Source organism: Rhinolophus ferrumequinum, chromosome 22, assembly GCF_004115265.2.
Source record: "Rhinolophus ferrumequinum isolate MPI-CBG mRhiFer1 chromosome 22, mRhiFer1_v1.p, whole genome shotgun sequence".
Lineage (NCBI taxonomy): Eukaryota > Metazoa > Chordata > Mammalia > Chiroptera > Rhinolophidae > Rhinolophus > Rhinolophus ferrumequinum.
The window spans coordinates 12,646,810-12,662,787 of NC_046305.1; the positions used below are offsets into that span (position 1 = coordinate 12,646,810).

Sequence of the window (15,978 nt, forward strand, 5' to 3'; positions counted from 1 at the left end):
AATCCAGTACTGCACAGACTGAGGGTCTGAAGAAGTTTCAGTAGAGTGACATCGCAGTTCTACCTGTTGACTCATAGCTGCATAAACTGACATCATGCTTTTGTAACCAAAGGACTGCCGTGTTGACTCACACTTCACCTTTTTCGAAATACTTAACGTGTAACCTGGGTGTTAGCTTTCCTGCTTGCCACACAGCCTCTGTTTTTGCCGTCTGTCAGCCTCGATGCCAAAAGACACCTCTCTGAATTCCTGAGATGGAGTCCATGTGCATCAAAAGCATTGGCAATTTCACAGAGACAGAGAGAAAAGGATGTTCAAGAGCACAGGCCGTCCAGTCGAGTCTGACTGCCCCCGTCCCAACCCCAGCTCCACATCTTTCTCCCTGAATGACACTGGCAAATTACTTAACTTCTCTATGACTGAGTTTTCTCATCTCTAAAATGGGGAAAGCACGGTAACTACTATCGTACAGTGTTGTTGCGAGGATTAAGTCAGTAATACACGCAAAGCACTTAGAAGGTACTGAGCACATCAAAGGGTTCAAAAGTGAGCCATTTTTTTCACCTGAATTCTTACCAGTGATTCTCCTCTTCCCTTCTGTGTGGCATCAACTGAGCTTGGCTTCTATTCCCACCCTCCTAATGACCAATATTTAGCAGAATACGTGGGCTTTCTCCCAGGTTACACCTCCACACCAAACCCCAACTCATCGCAATATTCACTAAACAAAGAGCTTCTGGTTACCAGAAGCCACCCTCTCCGAAAATCTGGGGGATTATAAAGAATGCGAAAGCTTTCCGTCACTCACATCGTTCCTTCTGTTATTTCCATGATTTATTCTTAGCTTCACTGCCCTACTCCTTATAGACCTCACATGTATTCAAGCATCTGTAACTTGTGGATATTTTCCAAATGCTGGACAGACCACCATGTTGAACACAAAAATGTGCCACCTAGATCCCCTTACAAGGAAGAATTTGTTGTCCCAGCTGCTGGGAATGCAGTCAGTGGACAGCCTTCACCATCAGCCACTTCATGGGTTCCCTCAGCTGCAGAGAGCCACTTTGCCCAAAGTCATGCCCAGGGATGGGGAGAGTGGTGCATAGCTAATGACGGGGGAATATAAAGGCTCAGTCTTCTCAGCCCAACACAACACAACTTGTGCAAATGGGTGGGCCATTTGTGCTTGAGCTTCCCCATGGGGTTGGCTGAGACTAAATGGGACCTGTACTACAGTGTGATTTCTCTCCCATCCTGCTTCTTTCTCCTCCCACAGGTGTTCATACCGAGGCCACTCCCTAATAAACGTCCTGCACATTCAATTTTGTCTTAAGAGTCTGCTTTTCACACCAACCGGTATCACACCAAGCTTCTATAGTCTATAAATGGAGTGAATAATAGTTACTGTTTATTGAGCACCTAATATGTGCCAGGCACCATGATAGGTGCCGTACATAGAGTATCTCATTTAATTTTCATAATCCTTTGAAATAGATACTAACTCCCAGTTACAGTCGAGGAAACAGTCACAAAGCTATGCTGTTAGTAACTGGTGGAGTTCGGATTTGAACTCAGACCCTCTCCATTTTTAACCACCATGCTACATTCTATCCCATCATAATATCTACTTCTTAAGGAGTGAGAATGATATTAAACCATATCTTATACACCATAAACATAATGGTTATAAGTTAGGGAAATACTGTGAAGCCCAAAGGATTTTCCTTGATGTCGCCTCTGAACGTCTTTATCTCATAGCCCATAATCTGTTCGTTGTTCAACAGATGGCGCAAGCTGTGTTTTTGAGTGGTGTAATACTTGCCACTCGACTATTACATTGTAGTGGGCAGATTCCAATGAAATCTTTTCCTTGGGAAATAGTTCCAAAGAATTAGATTTTCTGTTGTTGACGGGTAGATTCTAAAGGCCAAGTTCGCTTCTCTGAAATATTTTTATTAGCCTTGGATAAGAAGGTTGACATACACAGAATGAAGTGCTTTGTGGTCAGGAAACGCAGCCAGCTTTCTACCACTGACTTCACCTCTAAGTTTTAATTGTTACTGAATCAGCAGCTTTGCTTTTCGAGTTATTCACCCGGTGATTCCTGAAGTAGCCCTTTGACCTTTGCCATTTTTCCTGAGGAGCTCAATGTGTATTAGCTGGTTGGACTAGAGGTTAAGCTCAGAATTAGTTAGCAAATAAACTTTTGCCCCCTTATATCTTGTTGTCTCGTTCCTCTGGAAAAGGGACACAAACATCAAATTTGACAGCAGTCTCAACATCTGCCTTAAATCTTTCCCAAAGTGTACAGACTATAAATATAGATGTACATGCTAAAAATTACCTTTTAACATGGATTAAAATGTAAATGATTCCAACAAGGTTGATTTAACTCTAATAGCTATAATTAGGGAGTGTAAGTGCCTTTTTATTTGTTTCAAATCTTAATCATGAGCATATGAGTTTAAACAAACAAACAAAAAAAAACAAGCAGAAGCACATTAAAGCATGGTCTCAGGGTTTCTTCAAAGCGTCAGCTCTCCTCAAAACAACTCAACAGCACAATGAAGTTAAACTAGATAAAGACTATAAATAGAAGTGAATAAAGCAAAAAGCAAGTTGAACAGGAAACATTTGGAAGGTAGGTGCAGGGATAATCCGCAAGCTGGTTGGTATAAAGTCCAACTTTCAGAGAGAATGAGGTCATTCTTCAGATAATAAAATACTTCTGGCATCTTTCATCTGAGGTTCTGCAAGTGCTTTGCTGACATTATCTAATAGTAAATATTATTACCCCCATTTTATAGGTGGAGAAACTAAGATACAGCAAGATTAAATAACTCGCTTATGCAGGCACGAGGAGTTGGTGAAGGAACCAGAAAATTATTTCAGGAACCTAACCTACTTTTCTGTTTATATCACTAAGTCAGCTTTCCAGACACCAAAAGACTTTTTTTTGTATTATTTGTATTAAATTTGTAAATTTGTATTAAATGTACTTTTAAAACTGGTATCTTCTATGAGCAATGTGATGAAAACATGTTTGTTGTTAGTCGTGGTTACTTTTTGTGAGAGAAATTTGGGTAATTTAACAATCAATTTTCTCAGGTTCAAAACACTAATCACATTAGGTTTATTTGATGGAATCCACTTTAGATATTCTAATATAGAGCCATAGTGAACTTATGTCAGTTAATATCCAATGTCCTGATGGTTATTTTGTATGTGTGTCATACAATATTTTTGGTAGGATGGGGCATGAACAGGAGAGACCTGGGAATTATTCTATACTTTCTACCCCCACTCAACTGAGAAGTGTCCCTGAAAATTCTGTAATCTGTATGGGAAGATATTACGGGGGGAGGGGGTGGTTCATGGTGGTTGTCCTTTCAAGAATGTTACTCTCTCTCAAGTCCTAATCTCCAAGCTCCTATAAATCTTTTATAGTCTGCTTCATGACCACTACAAACTTTTCAGTATGTAGTCGATATCACTACTCCTGATGAAAATCACAAATATAAATTGTTTATATTCTACTAACGTCAAATACTTGTGTTGAAAGTAAATGATAATCACAAGACAAAAATAAAGTTTTATAATATTCACTGCATGTAAACTGTTAACTACATTTCAAAATAGAGAATTAATAAATTTCTCCTTCCTTTTGGCCTGAGCTCAGGATTAAAGGTGACCGAAAGGAAATCAAGTTAATTTGGGGCAGAGAGTTGCCTATAAACCTCCAAAGACCCATCCTTTCCTTTTGTCACCTGTGTGGACTGGTTAAGAGGTGACTAGAGAGTTGGGGGGAAGAGAAGACTCATTTACTCAGCAAACTGAACTATTTGTTGCTTGGACACTCATATCTTTTTTGTTCAGCCAAAGCACAGAAATCCCCACTCCAGTATTCTTTCTAAAGAGCGTCTGACTGCTCTGAGCAGCCAGCAGTGTAGAGTAGAAAAGGCATGTGTTCTGGGTTCACAAGATGGAGTTTCCAGTTCTAGCTTTCTCACTCTCCAAATTTGTGACAGAAAGCAAGTCACTTCACCTTGCCACGCTTCAGCTTCCTCGCCTGTGAAAAAAGGATGGTGGCAATACAGCACAGGTTTTGATGAGAATTAAAGCAGATAGTGTGTGTGAATTACAGGCTATCGGGGGTTATACAAGAGTTATTTAAATATATGTTATATAATACATATATTAGTTATATAAAATGCATATGTGTTAGTTACAATATAATCATGTACACATATATATGTAAAATATTAGTATTAGTTATAATCACTTGTATATATAAAATAATTATCAGCATATGTTAGAACCATATATATGTTAGCTTAGCCAAATGTTTTAATTCATGCTTAATAACATAGGCAGCCATTTATATTTCCAAAACCAGACACCTCCAACATCGCTCTTATTTCTGTCAGTTTTTCTGTCAGACAGTTCTAGCTGCTTTGGTCCTGTGTAATATTTTGTGAGCCTTCTCTTAATGCAGTAGGATTTGTAACCAAATGCTCACATGTTCTCATTTCTTATTCAACAGGTGGGGGCACCCAATCCTGGGATTCCAGGAGTGTTTTAGTGGCTGATAAGCCTCATTAAAACCTGTGGGTCTTCTTCCATCCTGGGCTCCCAGCTGCCTTTTTCTATTTTTGGAAAGGCCACAGAAAACCTCCTGTCAAGAATTTAAAACTTTCCACCACCTGTAAGTAAGTTGGTGTACCCCTTACAAAATATAATCTCATTCTGACTTATACTCTTCGGCTTTTTTTAAATTGCAGCTGTCTTGCTATAAGATGTTCCAGTGCATATTTCATTCCTATTACTAGTCTACAAATCAGCATGGAAACACAGAGACGCTCTAAAGAGACACGCTTTTCTCCTTAAGAGTGTTCTAAGGCAAAAAGAGCTTGCCTTTGTATGGTGAAGGGATCACCATGTCTGTTAGCTAAGCTGTTTAAAAGGAATGCCAGTAGGGGGGAAAAAAAAAAACTAAAGAAAAGAAGGCACTCAACATTAAGAGAGATTAATCTTTGAAGATTCATGGAGACTAAATATAGGAAAGAAGAATTTTTAAAGCTTGAACACATTTCAAAATCACACACGTTAGAAGTACTCTTATTCTTAACAAGCACAAAACTTAATTTGGGGGAAATGGCAAGACGTGGTACTTAGATTTAAATATATTGGTTGTCTCATTCACAAGTCTTGTTGAGGCAACTTAACAAGATGGAAGAAAATCATAGCAATAAAATGATCAAAAGTTAACTGCACCCAAACCCCGATCTGCTGCCCCACACCAGAGTTGATCATTTTTATGTATTCTTATATACTTGTACCCACGGATATGTATAGAATTATTTTGGTTTTTATTTTCATAAATATCAGATTATAGACATCACTTAAGCAAGTTGTTTTCCGCAAGTTTATTTATTCCTACAATAAATGAATCTATGATTCTAAGTCTCTGTAAAAGAAAAAAGTCAGGCTCAGGTTTGTGCTAAATCCTGCTTTGCTTTTTGGCCTTACCAGAAATAGAGGAACGAAGAAACCCCACTGCCTGGCTTCATTCCAAGACCACTTCAGTACTCATCTGAAGGGAGGGATTAGCCATCAAAAGTGAAATGTGGATTTGAAGCAATTTTCCAGATAATTCAATCCCCAAAAGCTACTTTGAACTGAACAACTAGCTATTTAAGAAGTGGGTTTTGTTCTGCCTTAGACTTCCAGCTAGCTCTCTTAGTCTCCTTCATTGGTGGAATGAATTCATTGATTCAATGAGTTTTCATTAACTGTTAGAGCTAAACTCATGGCACTGTGTTAAACAGGTTTATGCTTTATTTGTGATCGTGAAGAAGACTATGCCCTTTGTGAAGGGCGTGTTTATCCTTGTCATGTCAACTTTACACATTCTAGGATGTATTTCCTAAATCCTAGCTACTTATATACCAACCACTATGAACCAATAACTCAAAAACAGGGTGGGACAAAAGTGCATGTCCTACTGTTGCTTTACCTGTTTGCCCGATAGTTCCATCAAATCTTAAAGTCAAATCGTGTACATCAGAAAAGGAAATATACCCTAGAGCCAGAATCCCTGCTAGGGATACTAGGTCCATCCAGGTTAAATTCCTTGTTCTAAACTCATAGGGCAAATCAGTGTGAGCAGAGGGTTTGGAATCAGGTGTGTGTTGAATCAACAATGCCCTGCCCTGGCATGAAAGTTGTAAGTCCTTATAAACCCTGAGATAGTCTATCACAGTATTTCATTCTCAGTAACTGGTTGGTACAAAATCAATGTTAATTGTATTTATAGATTATTTGGAGTAGGGTTTTCAAAATATTTTTAAAAGTTAGAAAATAAATTTCCAGACCATCCAAAAGTAAGTGCTTATTTGGGCTGGTTTCCTAATAAATTCATTTAGCTGCAATGTACATTGAAAACTCTCCAATCTCTTTCCTAAGGTGATATCTTGACTTTCCCAGACAGGGATACATCTTCTACCTGCAGTAAGTCAGACTCAATCTGTTTTAATATTTACTCAACAATAGGTTTTAAATAAATTGAGTGAAGTAAAGGGCTTTGAATTTTACTAGGCCCTGTTTAATTAGAATTTATTTTCTTCCAGCTATGGCTTTCTGCCATTGGTCCGGTAACTTCATATTTAAGAGGAAAGAGTTTCTGAGCCATGGCTGATCTCAAATCCCAAGTTCCTCTTTTTTGAAGAGGTAGACAAACACTGCTGCTTTATTTGTGTATTTTGTCTGTGACTAGGAAGGGCTGATTCTTCAAAGAACTATAAGGTACATTCCACGTTGGGGATTTCTGACCAGCAGTAGACCTCATCATGTGCCCTCTCACAGAATCTCAAGGCCGTTCCTTGAGCTGAGTCATGGCCTCAGGACTGAGTGTCATCCATCATAAGAAACTCCATGTTGTTGGGCATAGACTTATTGATAAGTTTATAAGCAGGTTTGTCCAGTGAGAAATAGACTCTGCTGAGGTGGTCCAGTGCATGCCGACTAAAGGCAGATTCTTGCCATGTGTTTTCTTCTAGGGCTGTTAGGATGATTAAACAAAGAGGCCAATTAGGTATCATACCTAATTCTCAGCTGACATCTCTCTGCTCTGCTCTGGCTTGGTTGTTTAATTGTAAAAATAGTTCTGCACAGATTGCTAAGTAGCTGCTGTGTTTCCACAAATTGATCCCTAATATCTAACCACAAAGGATTTGTACCATCCCAGACGGGGCCTCTGATCCTGCTCTATTCTGATTGGGTCCCAACCTTACTGGTTGTGATAAAGTTTTAGTATCACTCCTGCCTAAAACAATGTGAAAATAAATGTGAATGACATTACAAATGAAATAGAATAACTATGGGTTAGAAATTTAACTTCCAATTATGAATGCTGCACAACAAATTATCCTGAAACTTAGTGGCTTCAATAACAGTATTGCTCACGAGTCTACAATTTGGGCAGGACCGGGTGGGGCAGCTTGTCTCTGCTCCAGTTAGTGTTAGCTGGAGTGGCTTAAAGGCTGGTGTGATGGTTAATTTGATGTGCCAAAGGCTAGGCCAAGTGCCCAGATATTTGGTCAAATACCAGTCTAGATGTTGGTTTAAAGGTGTTTTTTTTTAGAGATTAACATTAAATCAGTAGACTTTGAGTAAAGCAGATTACCTGCCATATAGGTGGGCCTCGTCCAATCAGTTGAAGGCTTCAAGAGAACCAGACTGAGGTCCCACAAAGTGGGAATTCTGCCAGCAGACTGCCTTTGGACTCAACCTGCAACATCAACCATTCCCTGGGTCTCCAACCTGTTGGTCTCCCCTACGCTGGTTGCTGCTATTGTTTTGTCATTGGCTCTCACTCAAAAATTCCAACTTAATATCCCGTCACAGTCAAATACAGTTAAAATCTTCCTTCATAGATATTTCTATTCTCCTTTTGTCAGAGAGATTTCTCTGACTAATATTTCCTTGGCTTGTATGCTCACGCACACACACTCTCTCACACACAAATATTTATATAAAGATAAATGACTGTCCCTACTTTCTTGTTGAAGAAAGTTCTTATTGATAAATTTTAGTTTTTCCATAATTCTGCACATCAGAACACAAAAAAGCCCTAGAAAAATTCAAGATTAAGCCACAAGACTGAATCTAGAAAAAGAAAATAACCAGAAAACTCATCCCTAAATTTGGTGTTTCCATAGTTTGTTAGAATTGCATAGCTTGTTAGATTTGCAACCTGAATGGTTGAATTTATTATTGAAAAGGCAGTAGACAGGATTATAGATCAGATTTGGCATTTAGGCTTGACATTTAAATAGAAATGTCTTTAATCAATCCTGATACATAATTTTATTCAATTTACCTCAAATGGTGAGTGGTCTCATTACATTACCATAGCTACATCTCTCCATTTCTCAATTTGTTTTGTCTAGAGATCAATGTCAAATTTCACATTCTCAGGAGAGAAAACATGTAGCTATTCACCCAGAATTTAATTAAATTCAACAAACATTCAATTCAATTAAACAAATAGTGAGTGCCTACTATATGCCAGGCATCTGTTTAATTTATTTTAAAAATAGTAAAAATAACCAACATTTTTGAGCACCTACCATGTGCCAAGTACCATGCTATTTCCTTTACCTGTGTTCTTTCTTTTAATCCTCACAAAACCCTATGGAGTAGGTACTATTGTAATCTCTACTGTACAGATGTGGAAACTGAGGCACAAAGAAGTTAAGTACCTTGACTAAAATTATTTGATTCGATTCAGGCCCTTTTGACTCCAGAGTTCATGTTCATAATCCACTCTTAAGGAGATAAAGGGCTTTACAGTCTAAGGAATAAGGAAGTAGAAGATAAATGCAGAAGTATCAATAGTACATACAGCCCTAAGGGAGATACACAGCATTGTGGAGTCCAGGGGTGAAAGAGTACCTGCAAAGTATGAGCAGTCATGAAATTTTTCCTGTGGTAGATAGTTTGTGAGCTTGTACTTAAACAGTGTGGCAGAAATTGTGAACCAGGGGATATGTGGTTCAGGTTATGGAATAAAGTTCTAGAGGTAGGAATGAGCCGGCCGTGTCTGAGATCCAGTTTGACTCAAATTAGCATCCAGTTAGGGTAGGATTAATAGCCACTGCTTATTTCTATCTTTTATGTGCCAGGTTCTTGTCAGATGTTATTTCTAATTTTTAAGACAACCCTACAGGGTAGATATCGTTAGCCTTGATTTATAGACAATAAAATGGAGGTTTTTGAGGAGTCATAGGGCAAGTAAGTGACCGAGCCAAGATTTGAAGTCTTCCTGACACCACATCCCTGTCTTTTCTATGTTTTCATGCTGCGTTACTTCAGGGAGACAGAAAGCTAGGCTGGGGCCACATTGAGAAAGGTCTTGATGACTGAGGTGAGGAATTTTTACTTACGTTGTCAGGCAGAGGAGAGCAGGGACAAAACTCACTCTGAACTCTGGGAAGACAACCGCAATTCATTTGGGCAGTAGAAATGAGAGCCTGAATTAGAAGAATAGTGGTGCCTGCTGGTGGGAATGTAAATTGGTACGACCATGATGGAAAACAGTATGGAGGTTCCTCAAAAAATTAAGACTAGAGTTACCATATGACCCAGGAATCCCTCTTCTCGGTATCTGACTGAAAAATTTGAAAACATACGTAAAGAAATACGTACCCCTATGTTCACTGCATTATCCACAGTTGCCAAAACATGGAAATAACTGAAGTGTCCTTCAACAGATGATTAAAGAAGATGTGGTATATATATATACACACAATGGAATATCACTCAGCCATAAGAAAAAGATGAAATACTGCCATTTGCGACAACATAGATGGATACTGAGAATATCATGCTAAGTGAAACAATTCAGAAGGAAAAAGTTGAGAACCATATGATTTTATTCATAGGTGGGATATAATTTGGGAGCTGGAGGTGCTGGTGACTTCTGTATCTATGTGGAGGTGGGTAACAGACAAGTGGAGAGTTTAGTTAGAAGTTTGGGGCCAAGATCCAGTTATACAAAGAAAACTAGGAGTCCAAGTCATCGTAATCAACAAAAACCATAAAGTGCAGGAAAATCCAATCTTGGTGTCAACTAAGAAGTAGGAAAAAAAAAGGGACCCTATTTAACACCTATTATGTGCCTAGCACTGTGGAAACAATGGGAATGGTGACAAAACTTTTCTCATTAAGCTTCCAATCTTGTTCCAGAATTAATTACTCTCATGAAACAGTGAGCAAATAATATAACACTTGATATGCTCGAATGCTAATCTGTAGGGTATAGACAGTAAGAGTTATGGGATGTTGAAAAGGTGAGAGGTTGATATTTGGGACGTGAGGGAGAGGGCAGGAGTCAGCACAAAGCTTAATAAGATGGTGCATAGACTGATATGCAGGTAACAGTGCTCCCCATGTAGTGACAGGAACTTTTGGAGTTTTTTTCTATTGCCCAGGAAGTAGCATGGAGGTGGAAAAGTATCAACGGGCTTTGGAGTAAGGGAGACCTCAGCTCTTATACCTGCCGTTTACTGATGGTATAATACTGGGCAAATTACTTAACTTTTCAGAACCCATTTCCTCTTTTTAAAAAAGTGAGTATAATACTTAATAAGGTGGCTGTATAAATTCAGTAAAATAGCATGAAAAACATCGATCCCCACTGCTGTGCATAGAAAGGTTGGGGGAAAACCTAAATCATTCTTTCTTTATGTTGTTTTTCTTGCTACCACTTGCACCAGTGGAATACCCACATTGCCTGTTCTTCCCTCCAGCATACCTTCCTGGAGACACAGTACATATTTTTGTGCAGGATTTTTGTATGTCCATATATCTCCTATTCAGGCAAAGCCATAGGCCCTAACCAAAGAGGGGGCAGTTAGTGCCTTCTGCTTTTATTGATTTGATCTACTCAACAAGCGTTTATTGAGCACCTACAAAGTCCTAGTTACTATGCTAGGCCCCATTGGGGTATAGAGAGATAAAAAACACTTAAAAATCCTCAAAAGACTTACAAATGAGAAACAGTCGCGGGGTAAATAGCTATGGGACTTCAGAAGGTGGAAGAAAGTGATGGGTGGGGAGCTTGTACGCAGTGAACACCTAGCGGAAGGTGGCTTGATTTGCAGAAGAGCTGTCATTTATGCTACGTTAAGTCTTGACAGGTGATAGAATTCACCACGCGGAGATTGGGACAAGAGGATAAAGATATTAGGAGATACGCTGATCACTGAGAGATTCTCAAAGCACAGTTATATCCATGCCAGCTCCTAATGGGAGGAAACTCCGTTGTACTTGCTGAACAGAATTGTAAGCCTTGCGAATAAAACGGCCACAGTGACAGCAGTAGATAACAGCAGCAGCCGCAAAGCTGCAATCACTCTGAAACTGACTGGGGTAAAGAAGATGTATTTGCACAATTGGTGAAACATCGTAAACTCGGAGAAGCTGCAATTTCTAGACTTCGAGTTCATCTTCGCCAACGCCCCAGCTTGTTTTCTCGGCCGAGGGTGAAAGGCGCAGCCAGAAGGCCCAATTAGAATCAGGGGAAGAGGGCGGGGGAGGTCTCCGCTGCGGATCTACTTTGGCTCCTCCCCAGCCCTGCAAGGCTCAAACTTAGCCACACCAATCATGGCGCCCTCGAGGGTCCTCTCCTCCGTTTATGTCGCCTCACCTTTTGGACACACTCAACATGGCCCTAACCGAAGGTTGCATTCCTGTGGAACCATCTCGGGACAGTTCTCGCGAGGTTTGCCCGGGCCCCTACTGCTCCCGCCCTGCCTCGCGCCGCCGCCACCGCCACTGCTGCCGGCGCCGCTCCTCCTCCGTGTCAGTTGTTGGGCTGTAATGGCGACTGGGCCGCCGCTGCCGAAGTGACTCCCGGGCGGGGGAGTGGGGCCAGACCTGCGCCAGAGGGAACTGCAGAGAGCCGCCGCTGAGGGTCTGGCTTGCTGTGGGGGAGGAGAGGCAGCCTTTCCGCCTCTCCCTTCTTTGCAGACCCGCGGCTCCCGGGAGCCGGTGCGAAGCGGGCACCCGGGGCGTCCCCGGAGCGGGGAGGCCAGGCCGGGCAGCCCTGGGGCCGGTAGGGGCGGCGTCACTGCACCCTCCGCCAGGCCCCGCGGGATGCACCGTGGGAGCCGAGGGCGGAGGCGACACTCTCAGGTGAGCTGCGGGAGGACCTGGCTGGGACCGTGGACGCTCGCTTAGCCTCTGCTGCTTCTGTCCCTGGTCCCGGGTCCCCTCGGTGGCAGTGAGGGAGGCGGGGCGGGGCGCGGGGGCTCTGGCCCAGCCTGGCGTCCCCCTCGGCGAACCGCCGTGGGTCGTGAGGCTTGGCGGGGCTGGTCATCCTGAGACCTGGATTTGAAGTCCCACCCGTGCCTGCCGGAGACGGGATTTCCTTCCTTACCTGCCAATGCCTGCCCCCCACCCTCTTCTGCAAAAGATGTAAGCTGCCTCTCACCTTTGGTCTACGAAGTGTCTTTTAGAGATCAGGCATATTTGGGGAAATTCCGGGGAACTGGCTCCAGTGGCAAGGATGACTAGTTTCTGTTCCTTTTTGGTAGGGATAAACATTCTCAAGTATAGGAAAAACTTTGATCTTCTGCTCCAGTCTAGCAGCTACTGAATGCAGGCTACCGATTTATTAACAAATGATTTAAGGGGGAGATTTAAAAAGCTTTACGCTTTGAAAGTTGTCATTCCCTCCTTCCTCCCCCCCCCACCCCGCCCTCTCTTTAAATGTAGCCCAACACGCTAAATAATATTTGGCTAATGTTATAAATATGGGTTGGAATTCGGCTGGATTTTTAGTTTTCAGATAGGAAACTGCGCATAGGTATAGATTTTCATGTGGCTTTAGTGTAGTAGCAAAATCCTTCATAAAGGAAAAAACAGGTTGTCAGGAATAGTAATCAGTATCCATGTACTCCACCTGATTGTTTTGTTTTGATGGTGATCCTTGTTTTGAATTTGGAAAAGTCGTTAATGGTTGGTTCTGTTGCCATGTTAACGATGCCTCCTCCTGCCCTGTATTTTAAGGGTTTTAAAGGAAAGGCTATCTGAGGCAGAGGTAGTAACAACCTGAAAAAGGTTTGTGGAAGCAATGATAAAACATTGACAGCTGCTGCCCATTTCAGAAGTGTCTTAGTTTAAAATATTGTTGTTAGACCTGTGGTAGAAGTTGCTTCAAACCCATGGGCGTGCGAGTAGTAGTTTGTTTTGGTGTGCTAAATTGACAGATTCCAATGTAATAAAATAAATATGAACCATTGAACCCTCATTGCATTGAATTGAAGATACTTTAATCAGAAAGTAAACATCAAGCTAGAATACATTGTATGTGTTGATAAATACTTGTGTATCTCATCTTTTCATAGTAGCAGCACTGTAAGAATGATGGTTAAGTTATAATATGTAAACAATTTTGTACGTATGTGAAAGAATATCTCTGATTCTCGGAGATTACTTAGTGTGTAGTGTTATATAAGACCGTTCACACTTGAACAACAGGGTAATCAACTTATGAATTAGGAAGTTTTGAATTTTTTTCTGGTGCTTCTGATTGCCAATCTTTTGCCCAACACTTCTACCATATCATGGACAGAAGAAAGGAGATGAAGTTCCTGTCTAACCAACTTTATTATTTATTAAATTGCTCTGAGTTATAGAGGGAGCAAAAAAGAAGCTGCCGTCTAAAATAACTGACATCATTTTCTGGTGTGCTTCCACATACATTATTTTATTTAATCTTCATAGCAATTGGATGAAGTCGGTTTGGCAAATACCCTCATTTTGCAGTTGTGGAAATCGACACACAAGGAAGTTCATTTATTTATGTGAACACTGCTCTTATTCCTGCAGATGATTGAGAATAGTTTTTATTTTATTTATTTTTTATTGAGGTACAATTGACATATAACATTAGTTTCAGGCGTACAACATAATGATTCGATATTTACATATAATGTGAAATGATCACAATAAGTCTGATTAACATTCTAGAATTCGTTTTATCTTAAATCGAATATTATAGAGACTTCTGGCATTTGGTTTTTTTAAAATCTAAAAAAAATATTTTTGTTCCTTTTGACATGTCACTTGATCCTCATACTGATGATTTTCAGTTCTTTAAAAACATCAGTGTTTTTATAGCATTTTGAAATTTTTAACAAGTCGTGAATTATGATAATGGGTTGCTTTACTTCTATATGTACTTTTCGCTTGAAAAAATGTTCCTAACAATTGTAGTTAATTTGTCTCTCATTTTGTTTGGATGCTCATAGTTCTGTCATCTTTGGTACTTCAGATTATATACGCGTATACTCTCTTGTTATGTAAAAGGAATATTCAAGCCACCTGGTCAGTAGCATAACTGAAAAGTAGTAACATCTTGGTGATTTTATTGTAGAAACGATGGATAATTTAAAAAGTTAATTACACATGATTTGTATTTTTGCAGTGTGGGGCAAGTTGTGAAATAATTTTCTCCTTTTTTTGAAGATCTAATTGGCTTTAGTCAGCGATTCATGAATCGGGCAACACCCCATCTAGCAACTAGAAGGGCGCTCCCCAAATAATTTCCTTTACTTCTCCCCCCACGTCAAACAATTTCTAGTATCACAAATAGTCCAAAAACCTGATTAATCGAACGATTGCGTAGTTGTTTTCTGCACTAATATTTTTTTGGTTCATGATTATTACAAGGGTAACTTTATATTTACTAGTGGTTATTTTGGGTGATTATTTGCCTTTCTCATCTAGTCTGTAAGTTCTATGATGGGAGAGGTCCTCTATTAACTACTATGCACCCAGTGCCTAGCAATAAATATTGGTTGAATACGTTGACTAAATAAATACAGTCAATAAACAATGATTGAATACGTTGACTAAAGAGTGATCTTCGCATAATATTTAAAAAACAAAAACATAATTAGTTCGTGGTTCCTAGGCCCACCTCAACTCTTCTTAGTAATATACTCCAGAGGTATACTCAAAATTTGCTTTGTAGAAGGGGAATAACAGCCTGGGATTTAAAAGCCTCTGAGAATAAGCCACAGGTGGATCCTGAAAACTTTATTGACTATTTTAATGATTGGCCTAGGTGTTCTGGCAATAGTTATTGTAATTTAAAGAAAATAGATGCTTTAAGACCTTGACCTGTTATACTAGTACTATAATTACAGGCTTGTAATAACTTTAAGTCGCTGCTTAATTACAGCATGGGGAGTTTTAAATCTTAAAGGCCAGCTAGTCCAATTCCCACATTTTATACATAAGTAAACAGAGTATCGTGTAAGGGAAATATCTCACCCATAGTTGGCTTCATAACAGGATGAAGAATCCACTATATAGCTGCTAAGTCTACATTTGTTTTGTCAGATAATTATCAAATCAGAGGATAATTGTGAACAACCAGACACACTGTTTTACATCAGTGTTAACTAAAAACTCAAAACAGGCCTCTCTTCATGAATCAAAAATATTTGCTAACTTAAAAATGAATCTCAGTTCTCTCCTCTGTCATTGGGACTATAAATTGGTACACCTGGGACAATGTTCTGGAAGTACGTTTGGCATTGGCCTATCAAATTTAAAGTGCACTTTTTTTGATAGTCATTTCATTTCTAGGACTGTATCTTACAGAAATTTTGATACAAGAGCACAAGAACAAATCTATTGAGTATGTTCATTTTAGCATCATTACAAATAAATGTCATTAACATTTATAAGTAACAAGAAAGTGTCCTAAATGTCCGTTGGTAGGGCAGTAGTTAACATTTTAGTATGTTTATGCTGTGAGGTACTCTGCACCTGTTAACAGGTTGAGAAGTAGCTGAGTGTACCGTTGAGCACGGGTACCATGGGGCCGACTTTCAGGGTCCAAATCCTAACTGCACCATCTATTAACTGTGACCATTAGCAGGTTATTAAAATTCATCTAGA

At 39.9% G+C, this 15,978-nt stretch overlaps 1 protein-coding gene across 9 annotated transcripts in view; it reads left to right on the forward strand.

The window, feature by feature from the left end:
• Positions 1–11,840: 11,840 nt before the first annotated feature.
• The window catches only part of CEP350 (centrosomal protein 350), a 110,358-nt gene continuing 106,220 nt past the window's right edge, over positions 11,841–15,978 (forward strand). For all 9 annotated transcript variants that reach the window (XM_033092148.1, XM_033092151.1, XM_033092153.1 and 6 more), the window contains exon 1: positions 11,841–12,198. The gene's annotated coding sequence lies outside the window, so the exon portion shown is untranslated. The remainder of the gene's footprint in view (positions 12,199–15,978) is intronic.